The following is a 14,851-nucleotide window of genomic DNA, read 5'->3' on the forward strand; positions in this document are numbered from 1 at the left end:
GATAGATAGATAGATAGATAGATAGATAGATAGATAGATGGGTAGGCAGGCAGACAGACAGACAGACAGACAGACAGACAGACAGACAGACAGACAGACAGACAGACAGACAGACAGACAGACAGACAGACAGATAGATAGATAGATAGATAGATAGATAGATAGATAGATAGATAGATGGGTAGGCAGGCAGACAGACAGACAGACAGACAGACAGACAGACAGACAGACAGACAGACAGACAGACAGACAGATAGATAGATAGATAGATAGATAGATAGATAGATAGATAGATAGATAGATAGATGGGTAGGCAGGCAGACAGACAGACAGACAGACAGACAGACAGACAGACAGACAGACAGACAGACAGACAGACAGACAGACAGACAGACAGATAGATAGATAGATAGATAGATAGATAGATAGATAGATAGATAGATAGATAGATAGATAGATAGATAGATGGGTAGGCAGGCAGACAGACAGACAGACAGACAGACAGACAGATGGGTAGGCAGGCAGGCAGGCAGACAGACAGACAGACAGATGGGTAGGCAGGCAGGCAGATAGGCAGGCAGGCAGGCAGGCAGGTAGGTAGGTAGGCAGGTAGGTCGATGACGGACGGATGGAGGGAGGGAGGGAGGGAGGGAGAATTAACTCCCACTTATTCCGGAGACCCGTCCAGGGCCCTTCACAGAGCCCTGGTTGAGAACGGAGGAGATTTTTGGAAAGATGCCGTGGGATTTCCAATTGGACCTGCTCAGGATTCCTCGGGAGACCCCGACTTGTGGAAATCCGAGGTGACTCTTACAGCACTTTGTAACAGAGAAAGCCATTTGACGCTGGCAGTGTGCTCTACTGAGGTGCCTCCCCCAAATCTCCAGGAATTCTCCCGCCTGGAGCTGGCAACCTTCTCCCAAGCACAGTGGTGTCCCTCCAGGCCCCAGAAATCCATGCATGTGAAGCCAAGTGGCCCCTGCCAAAGTGTGTCCTCAGTCAAGGAGCTCCCTCTGTTTAAACTGCACAACCACCCTGTGAGGTAGGTTGAGGCCAAGCGACTGGACCCAGGTTGCATGGCTGTGGCCATCTCATGACAAAGGCTGCTGGGGAGAGCTGTTTCCCGGGGGACGGCCCCCCAGGAGGTGACGGAGGGCGTGGCAGGGAAAGTCCTTTGAACAGGGGGCTCTCCCAAATTGCAGAGCGCTGGGATCAAAGCGCCCGCTTCCAAGGCCGCCCCCCCCCCCCGTGCTGGAAGGCAGACCCACGAAGCAAATGTGATGCGGTCTGTAAGTTAATTACGGGCCGGCCTTGGCAAGGAGGTTTCCAAGGGAATGCGGTGACGGGAAATGAGGAATAAGAGGAATTGAGGAGGGCAAGGGGAATGAGAGGGACTGTGGGGGAAGAAGGAGAAGAGCTGGGTTTTATACCTCAAATCAGGGGTAGTCAAACTGCGTCCCTCCAGATGTCCATGGACTACAATTCCCATGAGCCCCTGCCAGCGAATGCTGGCAGGGGCTCATGGGAATTGTAGTCCATGGACATCTGGAGGGACGCAGTTTGACTACCCCTGCTTCAAATGGGCCTACAGGTGCAGTTCCCTTCGTCTCCCCACATCAGGCACTCTGGGAGGTAGGTGGGGCCGAGAGAGCTCTGAGAGAACTGTGACCGGCCCACGGTCACCCAGCTGGCTGTATGTGGAGGAGACGCTGGGAATCAAACCCGGTTCTCCAGATTAGAGACCACCACTGTTTAACCAATATTTTAATGTATTGATTTATATACTGCCATGCTCAGAAATTCTGGCTCATGGCTATACCAAGCTGGCCCTCAAAAACAGGTTACAGAAGAGCTGAGGGGTTTGACCCCACTTTTTACTACCCAAAGGAGGCTCAAAGCGGCTCACAAACACCTGCCCTTCCTCTCCTCACAACAGGCACCCTAGGAGGGGCCAAGAGAGCTCTGAGAGAACTGTGACAAGCCCAAGGTCAGCCAGCTGGCTGTATGTGGAGGAGAAGTTGGGAATCAAACCTGCTTCTCCAGCTTAGAAACCACCGCTCTTTAACCACTATACCAAGCTGGCTCTCAAAAATAGATTATAGAAGAAGAGCTGAGTTGGGGATGAGAGAGCTCTGGGAGAACTGATCTACAAGAATAGCGTTAAGAGGACTGTGACCAACCCAAGGTCACCCAGCTGGCTGTATGTGGAGGGGTGGGGAATCAAACCCATGGCTCCAGATGAGAGCTCTGTTACACCACACAAGCGTGTGTTGGCTAATTCCTAGGAGATCTGGAATTGCAGCTTGGGAAAAGGACCTGTATTCCCTCTAAACTGTGCTCATGAGTGGCCGCACATGAATGCAGGAAGCCCTGTTTTGTTGTCAATGGTGTTTCATCAGACTGGAGGGAGGTGAGTAGCGGGGTACCTCAGGGCTCGGGGCTCGGCCCGGTACTTTTTAACATATTTATTAATGATCTAGATGAGGGGGTGGAGGGACTACTCATCAAGTTTGCAGATGACACCAAATTGGGAGGACTGGCAAATACTCCGGAAGATAGAGACAGAGTTCAACAAGATCTGAACACAATGGAAAAATGGGCAAAGGAGAACAAGATGCAATTTAATAAAGATAAGTATAAAGTTCTGCATCTGGGTCAGAAAAATGAAAAGCATGCCTACTGGATGGGGGATACGCTTCTAGGTAACACTGTGTGTGAACGAAACCTTGGGGTACTTGTGGATTGTAAACTAAACATGAGCAGGCAGTGTGATGCAGCGGTAAAAAAGACAAATGCCATTTTGGGCTGTATCAACAGGGGCATCACATCAAAATCACAAGATGTCATAGTCCCATTGTATACGGCACTGGTCAGACCACACCTGGAGTACTGTGTGCAGTTCTGGAGGCCTCACTTCAAGAAGGACGTAGATAAAATTGAAAGGGTACAGAGGAGAGCGACGAAGATGATCTGGGGCCAAGGGACCAAGCCCTATGAAGATAGGTTGAGGGACTTGGGAATGTTCAGCCTGGAGAAAAGGAGGTTGAGAGGGGACATGATAGCCCTCTTTAAGTATTTGAAAGGTTGTCACTTGGAGGAGGGCAGGATGCTGTTTCTGTTGGCTGCAGAGGAGAGGACACGCAGTAATGGGTTTAAACTACAAGTACAATGATATAGGCTAGATATCAGTGAAAATGTTTTCACAGTCAGAGTAGTTCAGCAGTGGAATAGGCTGCCTAAGGAGGTGGTGAGCTCCCCCTCACTGGCAGTCTTCAAGCAAAGGTTGGATGCACACTTTTCTTGGATGCTTTAGGATGCTTAGGGCTGATCCTGCGTTGAGCAGGGGGTTGGACTAGATGGCCTGTATGGCCCCTTCCAGCTTTATGATTATGTGATTCTGTGATTCTATCAGTGAAGCTATGAAAGGTCTTACACTGCCGGTTGACCCTGTTAAGAGGTAGGTGGGTGGCTGGTATTAGAAGAACTGTCAGGAAGGACCCCAGAAATTAGGGTAGCCAATCTCCTGGTGATAGCTGGAGATTGCCAGCATGGTGTTATGATTAAGAGCAGCAGACTCTAATCTGGAGATCTGGGTTTACTTTCCCATTCTTCCTCCTCCACGGGCAGCCAGCTGGGTGACCTTGGGTCAGCCACATTTCTCCTCAAGCTGTTCTTGCAGAGCTCTCTCAGCCCCACCTACCTTGCCTGCCTCACAGGGTGTCTGTTGTGGGGCAAGGAGGGGAAAGGTATTTGGGACTCCTTCGGGTGGTGAAAAGCAGAGTATAAAACTTCTGCTCTTCTATTACAACTGATCTGCAGATGACCAATAGGCTGCTTTGGACGGGGACTCTAGGCATTGTATCAAGTCCCTCCCCTCCCCAAATTCCCACTCTCCTCAGGCTCCACCCCCCAAATCGCAAAATACCTCCCAGCCCAGAGCTAGTATCCAAAACATCTGGGGGTAACAACAGCAGAGAATCCAACCTCTCAAACCAGCTGTTTTCCCCAGGAGGTATGATCTCTGCAATCTGCAGTTGAAATCCAACATTTTGAGACTGGGGTGGCTGCGGCTGTCAGTTTTGAATCGTAGAACCACAGAGTTGGAAGGAACCTCCAAGGTCATCTAGTCCAACCCCGAACCTTTGGGTTTGGAAAATACCCCTGAACTATTAGGCAAGATTCGATTTATCCCAAACGCCATACCCTTCCTTTCTCCATAGCGCTGCCATCCTCCCGGTGGCCATAAGAAAAAGAGGTCACAGACGTGGACGATGAAGACAAGAAAAAGAAGAAAGCTCTGTGGGAATTCTCCCATTTGAAAACATGCCTCTTCCTCCCCCAGCCCTCCAGCCCCTGCCTCTCCATCCTGCTCCCTTTCGTTGCTTGTCATCTGAGACGACAGAGCGATCGGCAGAGTTGTCCTCTGCCTTGTAGTACCGTTGTTGGCAGCCACACGCTCAAGGCTCTCGATAAGCAAATGTGTGCGCCTCATGCGCCACCAAGCAGCTTCCGACTTACAGGGACCCTGTGACGGGATGACCTTGGGAGCGTCACGTCAGGAGCGGCCTTGCTCAGGGCCTGAAGGCTTGAAGGCCGTGGCTCCCTGTGTGCCTTCGATCCATCTCCTCTTGGGTCTCCCTCAATTCCTGCTGCTTCTGAATGTCCCTATAATTACCAACTCCTTCCAGGGAGTCTTGCTCAAAGGACGCTGGCCTCTGTTTACTGCTTTTCGTGGCTAGAATTCAGGCTTGGTTTTATCTAGAACGCAGTGATTTGTCTATTTTAGTGGGCCTCAGTAGTATTGGAACACTTCTCCAATGAAGAAGAAGAAGAGTTGGTTCTTATATGCCGCTTTTCCCTACCTGAAGGAGGCTCAAAGCGGCTTACAGTCGCCTTCCCTTTCCTCTCCCCACAACAGACACCCTGTGGGGTGGGTGAGGCTGAGAGAGCACTGATATCACTGCCCGGTCAGAACAGTTTTATCAGTGCTGTGACTAGCCCAAGGTCACCCAGCTGGCTGCATGTGGGGGAGCGCAGAATCGAACCCGGCATGCCAGATTAGAAGTCCACACTCCTAACCACTACACCAAACTGGTTCTTTTCAAATGAATCAGTTTTTGCCCTATCAGCTTTCTTCTTGGTCCGGCTTTTGCAAAGTAAGGCTTAAAAGTTTAATTCTGTGAATCAGAAGAAGAGTTGTTTTTTATCCCCTGCTTTTCACTGCCCACGGCTCACAATCACCTTCCTTTTCTCTCCCCACAACAGACACTCTGCAAGGCAGGTGGGGCTGAGAGAGCTCTAAGAGAACTGCTGTAAGAACAGCTCTGAGAGAACTGTGACTGGCTGAAGGCCACCAAGCTGGCTGCATGTGGTGGAGCCAAACCTGGCTCTCCAGATTAGAGACTGACGCTCTTGACCATGACACCATGCTGATTCTAATCTTTTGGGGCCATTCGAGATTCTGGGGGAATTCTGGGGAGAACCCAAGTTCCACCTTCAAGGATGGCATCCCTAATAGGGACTTGTCCCATTGCTATGGGGAAGGAAGGAGCAAAGCTGTCCACAGGCTTAAGAAAACCCTGATTGACAACAATGAAAGAGGAAACCCTCTTTAAAAACATGTATGAGGATTATTTTGCATCTTGGTGGCAAAACTGAACCGGGGGGGGGGGGGGGCTGTGGAACTAGAGGGCAAAACAGGCTCCACTCCCCACCCAAAAAGAGGAATCTCAGCTCCCCACCTGAAAAGAGGGCACTGTCATCCATTTTTTTAAACAAACAAACCCCAAAGACAACGGACCCCCCAAAAAGTGGGCATGTCTTCTAAAAACAGTACATCTGGGCTGATTCTGCACTTAGAATCATAGAATCATAGAGTTGGAAGGGGCCATACAGGCCATCTAGTCCAACCCACTGCTCAACGCAGGATTAGCCCTAAGCATCCTAAAGCATCCAAGAAAAGTGTGTATCCAACCTTTGCTTGAAGACTTCCAGTGAGGGGGAGCTCACCACCTCCTTAGGCAGTCTATTCCACTGCTGAACTACTCTGACTGTGAAAAACTTTTTCCTGATATCTAGCCTATATCGTTGTACTTGAAGTTTAAACCCATTACTGCGTGTCCTCTCCTCTGCAGCCAGCAGAAACAGCATCCTGCCCTCCTCCAAGTTACAACCTTTCAAATACTTAAAGAGGGCTATCATGTCCCCTCTCAACCTCCTTTTCTCCAGGCTGAACATTCCCAAGTCCCTCAACCTATCTTCATAGGGCTTGGTCCCTTGGCCCCAGATCATCTTCGTCGCTCTCCTCTGTACCCTTTCAATTTTATCGATGTCCTTCTTGAAGTGAGGCCTCCAGAACTGCACACAGTACTCCAGGTGTGGTCTGACTAGTGCCGTATACAATGGGACTATGACATCTTGTGATTTTGATGTGATGCCTCTGTTGATACAGCCCAAAATGGCATTTGCCTTTTTTACCGCTGCATCACACTGCCTGCTCATGTTTAGTTTACAATCCACAAGTACCCCAAGGTCTCGTTCACACACAGTGCTACCTAGAAGCGTATCCCCCATCCAGTAGGCATGCTTTTCATTTTTCTGACCCAGATGCAGAACTTTACACTTATCTTTATTAAATTGCATCTTGTTCTCATTTGCCCATTTTTCCATTGTGTTCAGATCTCATTGAACTCTGTCTCTATCTTCCAGAGTATTTGCCAGTCCTCCCAATTTGGTGTCATCTGCAAACTTGATGAGTAGTCCCTCCACCCCCTCATCTAGATCATTAATAAATATGTTAAAAAGTACCGGGCCGAGCACCGAACCCTGAGGTACCCCGCTACTCACCTCTCTCCAGTCTGATGAAACACCATTGACAACAACTCTTTGAGTGCGGTTCTCTAACCAATTCCCTATCCACCTAACGATCTGAAAATCCAGATTGCAGTCCTTCAACTTATCCATCAGAACATCATGGGGAACCTTGTCAAAAGCTTTACTAAAATCCAAGTAAATGACATCAACCAAATTTCCCCGATCCAGCAAACCTGTTACTTGGTCAAAAAAGGAAACTAGGTTGGTCTGGCAGGACCTGTTGGAGACAAATCCATGCTGACTTCCTTGGATCACCAAATTGTCCTCCAGATGTTTGCAGATCGCTCCCTTTAATATCTGCTCCATTATCTTCCCCACAACAGAGGTCAGACTCACTGGTCTGTAGTTTCCCGGGTCATCCTTCCTCCCTTTTTTGAAGATCGGAATAACGTTTGCTCTTTTCCAGTCCTCCGGGACATCTCCAGTCCTTAAAGAGGTTCCGAAGATGATGGACAAGGGCTGTGCAAGTTCTCTGGAAAGTTCTTTGAGTACTCTCGGGTGCATTTCATCTGGACCAGGGGATTTGAACTCATCCAGTGCAGCTAAATGCCTCTCGACCACCTCTCTATCCATGTTAACCTGCCACCCAGACACTATCCTTTGGCTACAGCCATCTCTAGATGTGCCTAAACACTTAGACCTGTGGGAAAAAACAGATGTAAAATAGGCACTAAGCCTTTCTGCTTTCTCTGCATCTTTCGTTAGAGTTTGTCCATCCGCACCCAACAGCGGGCCTATTGCCTCCTTTACTTTACGTTTGCTCCTCACGTAACTGAAAAATCTTTTCTTGTTACAATGGGCTTCCCTGGCCAATCTTAGCTCACTCTCAGCTTTGGCCTTTCTGATGATTGATCTACAGTGCCTAGTAACCTGTAGGTACTCTTCTTTAGAGCTCTGTCCTTCCCTCCATTTCCTGAACATTTTCCTTTTCTTTCTTAGTTCCTCTTGAAGTTCTCTGTTCATCCAAATAGGCTTCTTAGAGCTCCTGCAGTGTTTTCGTATTTCTGGGATAGTCATTGATTGAGCATGCAATAGCTCTTGTTTGAGTAGCGCCCACCCTTCACATGCTCCCTTCCCTTCCAGCATTCTCGTCCATGGTATGACACTCATCATGTCTCTGAGTTTATTAAAGTTTGCCCTACGAAAATCCAACATCCGCGTCTGGCTACAAGCTTCCTTGGCTCCCCATCTCAAAAGGAATTCTATGAGGACATGGTCACTTCCCCCTAGGGTCCCCACCTCCTTCACCTCATCCACCAACTCTTGCCTGTTGGTCAGTATTAAGTCCAGTATGGCTGAACCTCTTGTGGGTTCATCTACCATTTGATAAATGAAATTGTCAGCCAGGCAGGTCAGAAACTTGCATGACTGAGGACGCTTTGCAGAGTTTGTTTCCCAGCACACATCTGGGAAATTGAAGTCACCCATGATGACAAGGTCCTGCCGTTTGGATATTTTCTCAAGCTGCTCACAAAGTGCAGCATCCACATCCTCTCGTTGGTCAGGCGGTCGGTAGCAGACACCAACCACCACACTGTTTGTTTTCCCCTCGCTTATTTTCACCCAGATGCTTTCCACTGTAGATATGCTCTCCTTCACTAGAATTTCCTGACAGGTAAGCCCTTTCCTCACATACAGTGCCACTCCTCCACCTCTTCGATCTATTCTGTTTTTTCTGATCAGTTCATATCCATCCACCATTACATTCCAGTCATGAGAATCATTCCACCAAGTTTCTGTGATGCCTACTAGATCATACCTTTCCATCAGCATGAGAAGTTCCAGCTCTTCCTTTTTATTGCCCATGCTTCGGGCGTTAGTATAAAGACATCTGAATCCTTTGTTTTTTTCCAGTGCTTTGTTTTTTTCCAGTGTGGATCCTGCTGAATTCAGATTGATTTGAACTTGGGTCTTCCTCTACTTCCCCCCCCCCCCCATTAAAACAGAAAAGTGTTCTGCACTTGATTGGGGAAGATCAGAGCAGGGAAGGGAGCCAAGTGCATCAGCAGGATCCTGTGTTGAGCAGGGGGTTGGACTAGATGGCCTGTATGGCACCTTCCAACTCTATGATTCTATGATTCTTTTCTTGAATGGGGGTGGTGGTGGGGAGAGGATTGGAGACAGCAGAGGAGGGGGGAAAAACAAGAGGCAAATCTCTGCTGAGAGATGTTAGGGCTTCTGAAGCGCAGTCACTTTAACGGAAGCCTTGCAACCAGGAAGTCTTTGAACTGACGCCCTGGCCAATCAGGGAAGACTGCTTTGCTATGGAGCATGGAGAAGGGAGTTAATTCACAAAAAGCAGAAATTTACAGTCTTGCTAATGGCGATTTTTGAAATGTCGAGGGTTATATCCATTTCTGGATATCACAGGGGAAAAGCAGGGTCCCTCTGGATTAATTATGCATGTTGCAGAGGGAAAATTTAATGCGCCCATAATCAAAATGGAAATCGAATTCAGTGTAGAGAGCAGGGATTTATTAGAGCTGGGAGTGGGTAAAAACCCTTGTGCAGACTACATCTTGGAATGCTCTTTGTTTCCTGGGGGGGGCGGGGTATAGGGTAGACAGGTCCCCCCTGACCACTAGTGGGGAATACGGGCACAGGATGGCTAGATCAAGATCTCAAAACTCCTGGAGATTTGCGGACGGAGCCGCTGAAATAATTTCCCAGGCTTTGAGGAGCCCCGGAAGTGATGTCAGCTGGCCACACCCCCTAGAAATGACATCACCACCTGGGTTAACAGGCAGGCTCAAAGAGAACTGAGTGGGGGAGAGAAAGGAGGCGATTTAAAGAGGGGGGGAGCAATGGAAACAGCCCATTCCCCAGCTTGTGTCTGAATCCATTAAGTCAGGAGGGGGGAAACCGTGGACCCCCTCCAGAGCTCCTAAAGACCCCCGGGGAGTCTGCAGACCCCTGTATGGGAATGCCTGCAATTTTATCCGGGGGGACCTTTTTACTGTCGTCAGGAGACAAGCTGTATTATTATTATTATTATTATTATTATTATTATTATTATTATTATTATTATTATTATTATTATTATTATTATTATTATTCGATTTATTGCCCGCCACTCCCTTGCGGCTCGTGGCGGGTTACAACATTCTAAAACCCCATAAAACCCATTAAAATCCAGTTAAAACAACTACAGTCCAGCAATTATTAGTTAGCAAGCTAACCCGGCAAGATTGGCTAATCCACTACCCTTTTCCCCTACTAGCAGGTGGAGAGGGGGTATTGGTGGTACCCATCTCTAATCCCAAGTCCCGAGTCCCGGGGGGGGGGGCCCTAGATGTTAGCCTTGGCCTCAACCGTAAACCTGGCGGAAGAGCTCCGTCTTGCAGGCCCTGTGGAACGATGGAAGATCCCGCAGGGCCCGCAGCTCACCTGGGAGCTCATTCCACCAGGCAGGGGCCAGGACCGAAAAGGCCCTGGCCCTGATCGAGGCCAGGCGTGATTCCCTCGGGCCGGGAACCACCAACAAATTTTCTCCCGCAGAGCGTAAGGCTCTGTGGGGGGCATAGGGCGATAGGTGGTCCCTCAGGTATTGGGGGGGATCTTCAAGCCCCACCTGGAGTTGGGGGGGAAGGACAACTCTTGCCATTGCTATGGGGTGGGAGGGGGCTGACAACATGGAGCACACCAGTCCACAGCTGGCTGTGTTTTCTCTGCAGCTCTCAACAGGAGATTGCCGCTCAGCGTCACCCACTCTTTTGGCACCCCAACAGGGTTGCAGCTCCGGAACATTCTTCTGGATTCCGCGGACGTCTTGAGTTTAGCCTCCGCGCCCCCTTTCCCTACAGGGGGAAACAGCCGAAAAGGAAAAGAGCAAATGCAAAGAAGGACGCCTCGCAAGGCAGACTGTGATTGCAGGAGGTTTCGGGTTAGCCTCTTCCTCCTCCCCGCCCGGCCCTTCTGGACTCTCACGAGAGAGCAGCTGATGGAGGAAACGGGAGACCAGGGGGGTTTTATGAGGACCAGATGTGGAACCGGGGAGAAAACTCTCAGCGCAACACCCTCCCCCCCTCCCACACTCAAGCACACACACACACACTGGAATGCACTGCACTGAGAAAATCCAGGAATGACTCCTCAGAGATGCGGAGCCAATGCATCCCTTGATATCGTTGGGGGTGGGGAGCACCATCGAGTTGCCGCTGAGGGGTGGCGACCCTGTAGGGTTTTGGGAGGCAAGAGAGGTGCAGAGGGGGTTGGCCCTTGCTTGCCTCTGCGTAGCAACCTGGGCTGCCTTGGCTGTCTCTTTCCCAAGTATGAAGAGAGCCAGCTTGGTGTAGTGGTTAAGAGTGCGGATTTCTAATCTGGAGAGCTGGGTTTGATTCCCCGCTCCCCCACATGCAGCCAGCTGAGTGACCTTGGGCTCGTCACGGCACTGAGAAAGCTGTTCTGACTGAGCAGGAATCTCAGGGCTCTCTCAGCCTCACCTCCCTCACAGGGTGTCTGTTGTGGGGAGAGGAAAGGGAAGGAGAATGTAAGTCACTTTGAGGCTCCTTCAGGTAGAGAAAAGCAGCATATAAGAACCAACTCTTCTTCTTCTTCTTCTTCTTCTTCTTCTTCTTCTTCTTCTTCTTCTTCTTCTTCTTCTTCTTCTTCTTCTTCTTCAGTAATATCAGGGCTCTCTCAGCATCTTCTCCCTCACAGGGTGTCTGTTGTGGGGAGAGGAAGGGGAAGGCGAATGGAAGCCGCTTTGAGACTCCTTCGGGTAGAGAAAAGCGGCATATAAGAACCAACTCTTCTTCTTCTTCTTCTTCTTCTTCTTCTTCTTCTTCTTCTTCTTCTTCTTCTTCTTCTTCTTCTTCTTCTTCTTCTTCTTCTTCACAGTGCAACAGGGTTTGGATTACAGACATCTGAAAACCAACAAGGTCTGTTTGGTGGCATAATAAGAAAAATTAAAAGGGAAGCTCCCAACCATAGAGAATCATCATCTCAGATGTGGAGCTTGCAATCAAAAATCAAAGTAATCACGAACCACCGTTCTATCCAGAGACAAGGTACAACCCTGAGTGTGCGTCCTCATGTCTGAACCAAAAAAAGAGAGATATCATTGGGGCAAGAACTCTATGGTCGAAGCCATTTTTCACCATAGAGTTTTTGCCCAAATACCAGAGCGTCGCCGCGATGGCTCACCACAATGACATCACTTCCGGAGCACGTTGGAAGTGATGTCGCTCTGTCACCGGCCATGTGGCCTGGACCTTCTTGGCTGTTGGTTGTGAGGATGGGCTTACTGACCCCTGCCACCCCATAGGGTGGGAACCACCGTGGAGGATGCAGATTAATTAATCAAGTCACACAGAGCACTGCCAATTAGAGAAAGTTGGATTCCTTCACAAAAGTGTCCGATTGGGCAGCCATTTGTATGGCTGGAGGTATTTTCTCCCGAAGTTCCGCTGCTGCTGTTGCTTCTCTTCGGAGAGCAGACTCTCCGCGGCTCTCGGCTTCTGAACGTTAACATCACTCATAATGCATTCTGCAATTTCGTATCTTTTTATAGAGGCATGGCTTTTTCATGTCTGCCTGTTACGGGTAGAGCGGGAGCAGATCCCTTACAGAATTACGGGAATCTATTTCCCTACGGACTGCCCTCCTGTCCCGTAAATCCAGGTGGAGTGCATACTTCCTCCTCTGAAGAAAGGCACAAACTTTTATCCTGAAGGGTAGAGCCATAGAGTTGGAAGGGGCCGTAGAGGCCATCTAGTCCAACCCCCTGCTCAATGCAGGATCCGCCAATAACATCTGTGATGTAGTCCACGGACATCTGGAGAACCAAGTTTGGCCACATCAGGCTGATCCTGCACTGAGCAGGGGGTTGGACTAGATGGCCTCTACGGCCCCTTCCCACTCTAGGCTTCTAAGATTCTAAAGCATGCTTCCTTGCCTATTGGATCCTTGTGGTTTAATAGCGATTTGTGTCATCCTTAATCACCACGCCTAGATTTACTCTCAGTGCTGCATCTTTAAATTAGTGTCGCGGATACCGCCTGGAGGGTGGCAACCTGAAGGAAACGACATTGTTCTGCACATGGAGGTGAATTTCATAGAATCATAGAATCATAGAGTTGGAAGGGGCCATACAGGCCATAGAATCATAGAATCACAGAATCATAGAGTTGGAAGGGGGCATACAGGCCATCTAGTCCAACCCCCTGCTCAGAATCAGAATCATAGAATCATAGAGTTGGAAGGGGCCATGCAGGCCATCTAGTCCAACCCCCTGCTCAGAATCAGAATCATAGAATCATAGAGTTGGAAGGGGGCATACAGGCCATCTAGTCCAACCCCCTGCTCAGAATCATAGAATCACAGAATCATAGAGTTGGAAGGGGCCATACAGGCCGTCTAGTCCAACCCCCTGCTCAGAATCAGAATCATAGAATCATAGAGTTGGAAGGGGGCATACAGGCCATCTAGTCCAACCCCCTGCTCAGAATCATAGAATCATAGAGTTGGAAGGGGCCATACAGGCCGTCTAGTCCAACCCCCTGCTCAGAATCAGAATCATAGAATCATAGAGTTGGAAGGGGGCATACAGGCCATCTAGTCCGACCCCCTGCTCAGAATCATAGAATCACAGAATCATAGAGTTGGAAGGGGCCATACAGGCCATCTAGTCCAACCCCCTGCTCAGAATCAGAATCATAGAATCATAGAGTTGGAAGGGGCTATACAGGCCATCTAGTCCGACCCCCTGCTCAGAATCAGAATCATAGAATCATAGAGTTGGAAGGGGCCATACAGGCCATCTAGTCCGACCCCCTGCTCAGAATCAGAATCATAGAATCATAGAGTTGGAAGGGGCCATACAGGCCATCTAGTCCAACCCCCTGCTCAGAATCATAGAATCACAGAATCATAGAGTTGGAAGGGGCCATACAGGCCGTCTAGTCCAACCCCCTGCTCAGAATCAGAATCATAGAATCATAGAGTTGGAAGGAGCCATACAGGCCATAGAATCATAGAATCATAGAATCATAGAGTTGGAAGGGGCCATACAGGCCATCTAGTCCAACCCCCTGCTCAACGCAGGATCAGCCCAGAGCATCCTAAAGCATTCCAGGAAGCAAATCGACAAATCCCCCCTCCCCTTAAATACACACACACACACAAACAGATCCTCTCCTTTAGAAATCTGCCTTTAAATCCCGTGAAAGTGTTAATTGCTGCATCTCTTTGTGCCAGAGTCATCAAAGGGATTGGGGGGGTTTGGAGAGGTGTGTGTGGGGAGGGGATGAAGAGGCCAGCAAACAGTAATTAGCATGCAGATTCAGAGGCAGGGCCACATCTGTGTGTTTTGGTTGCCTCTCTGTTTGTTTAGCTGATCCGTCTGTGGTTATGCCAGAGCGGTCGCTGAGCCCCGCAATTAGCCGCATAAATATGAATTTTGGGAGGACGCTAATGAATACCGGCACGAAGATGTCCTTTCCCCCCCCCCGAAAGGGCCCTGACGCTTCATCTGTCCCCCCCCCCCAGGACCTAGGTGGGTGGTTTGTCTAAGGAGGGCTTCCCCAATTTAGATAATCAAGAAAGCACACACAGGCCAATAATAGCTTCCCCCCCCCCCACACACACACACACTTTAATTAAAAAAGCAAAAACAGCTTTTCGAAGAGGGGTTTTAAAACAAATAAATAAATAAAATGTGTTTTGTCGCAACTCAAGCTGTCGTCCCTCGTGCCTGAGATACTGCAAAAGGCGTTGGAATTAATTGGACTCCTTTCAAAAAGGCCTCCCCGAGCTGGATGGTGTGTGCTAATTGCCTTTGAGTGCAGGGGAGCCCTGGGAGAAAAGCGAGGGAGAATGAATTAAAGGGGTAACGCGGCGGAGGTTTGAGGGTGAACGGCAGGCAAAGACTTTGTTGGCGGACAATGCCATGGGGCCGGGGCGTGCGGGAGCAGCGGAGACTCCGGAAGCTGCCTTACAACTGAGTCAGGAGATTAGAAAACAGTAGCGAGGCTGATGG

This window comes from Paroedura picta, chromosome 2 (genome assembly GCF_049243985.1).
Source record: "Paroedura picta isolate Pp20150507F chromosome 2, Ppicta_v3.0, whole genome shotgun sequence".
Taxonomy (NCBI): Eukaryota; Metazoa; Chordata; class Lepidosauria; order Squamata; family Gekkonidae; genus Paroedura; species Paroedura picta.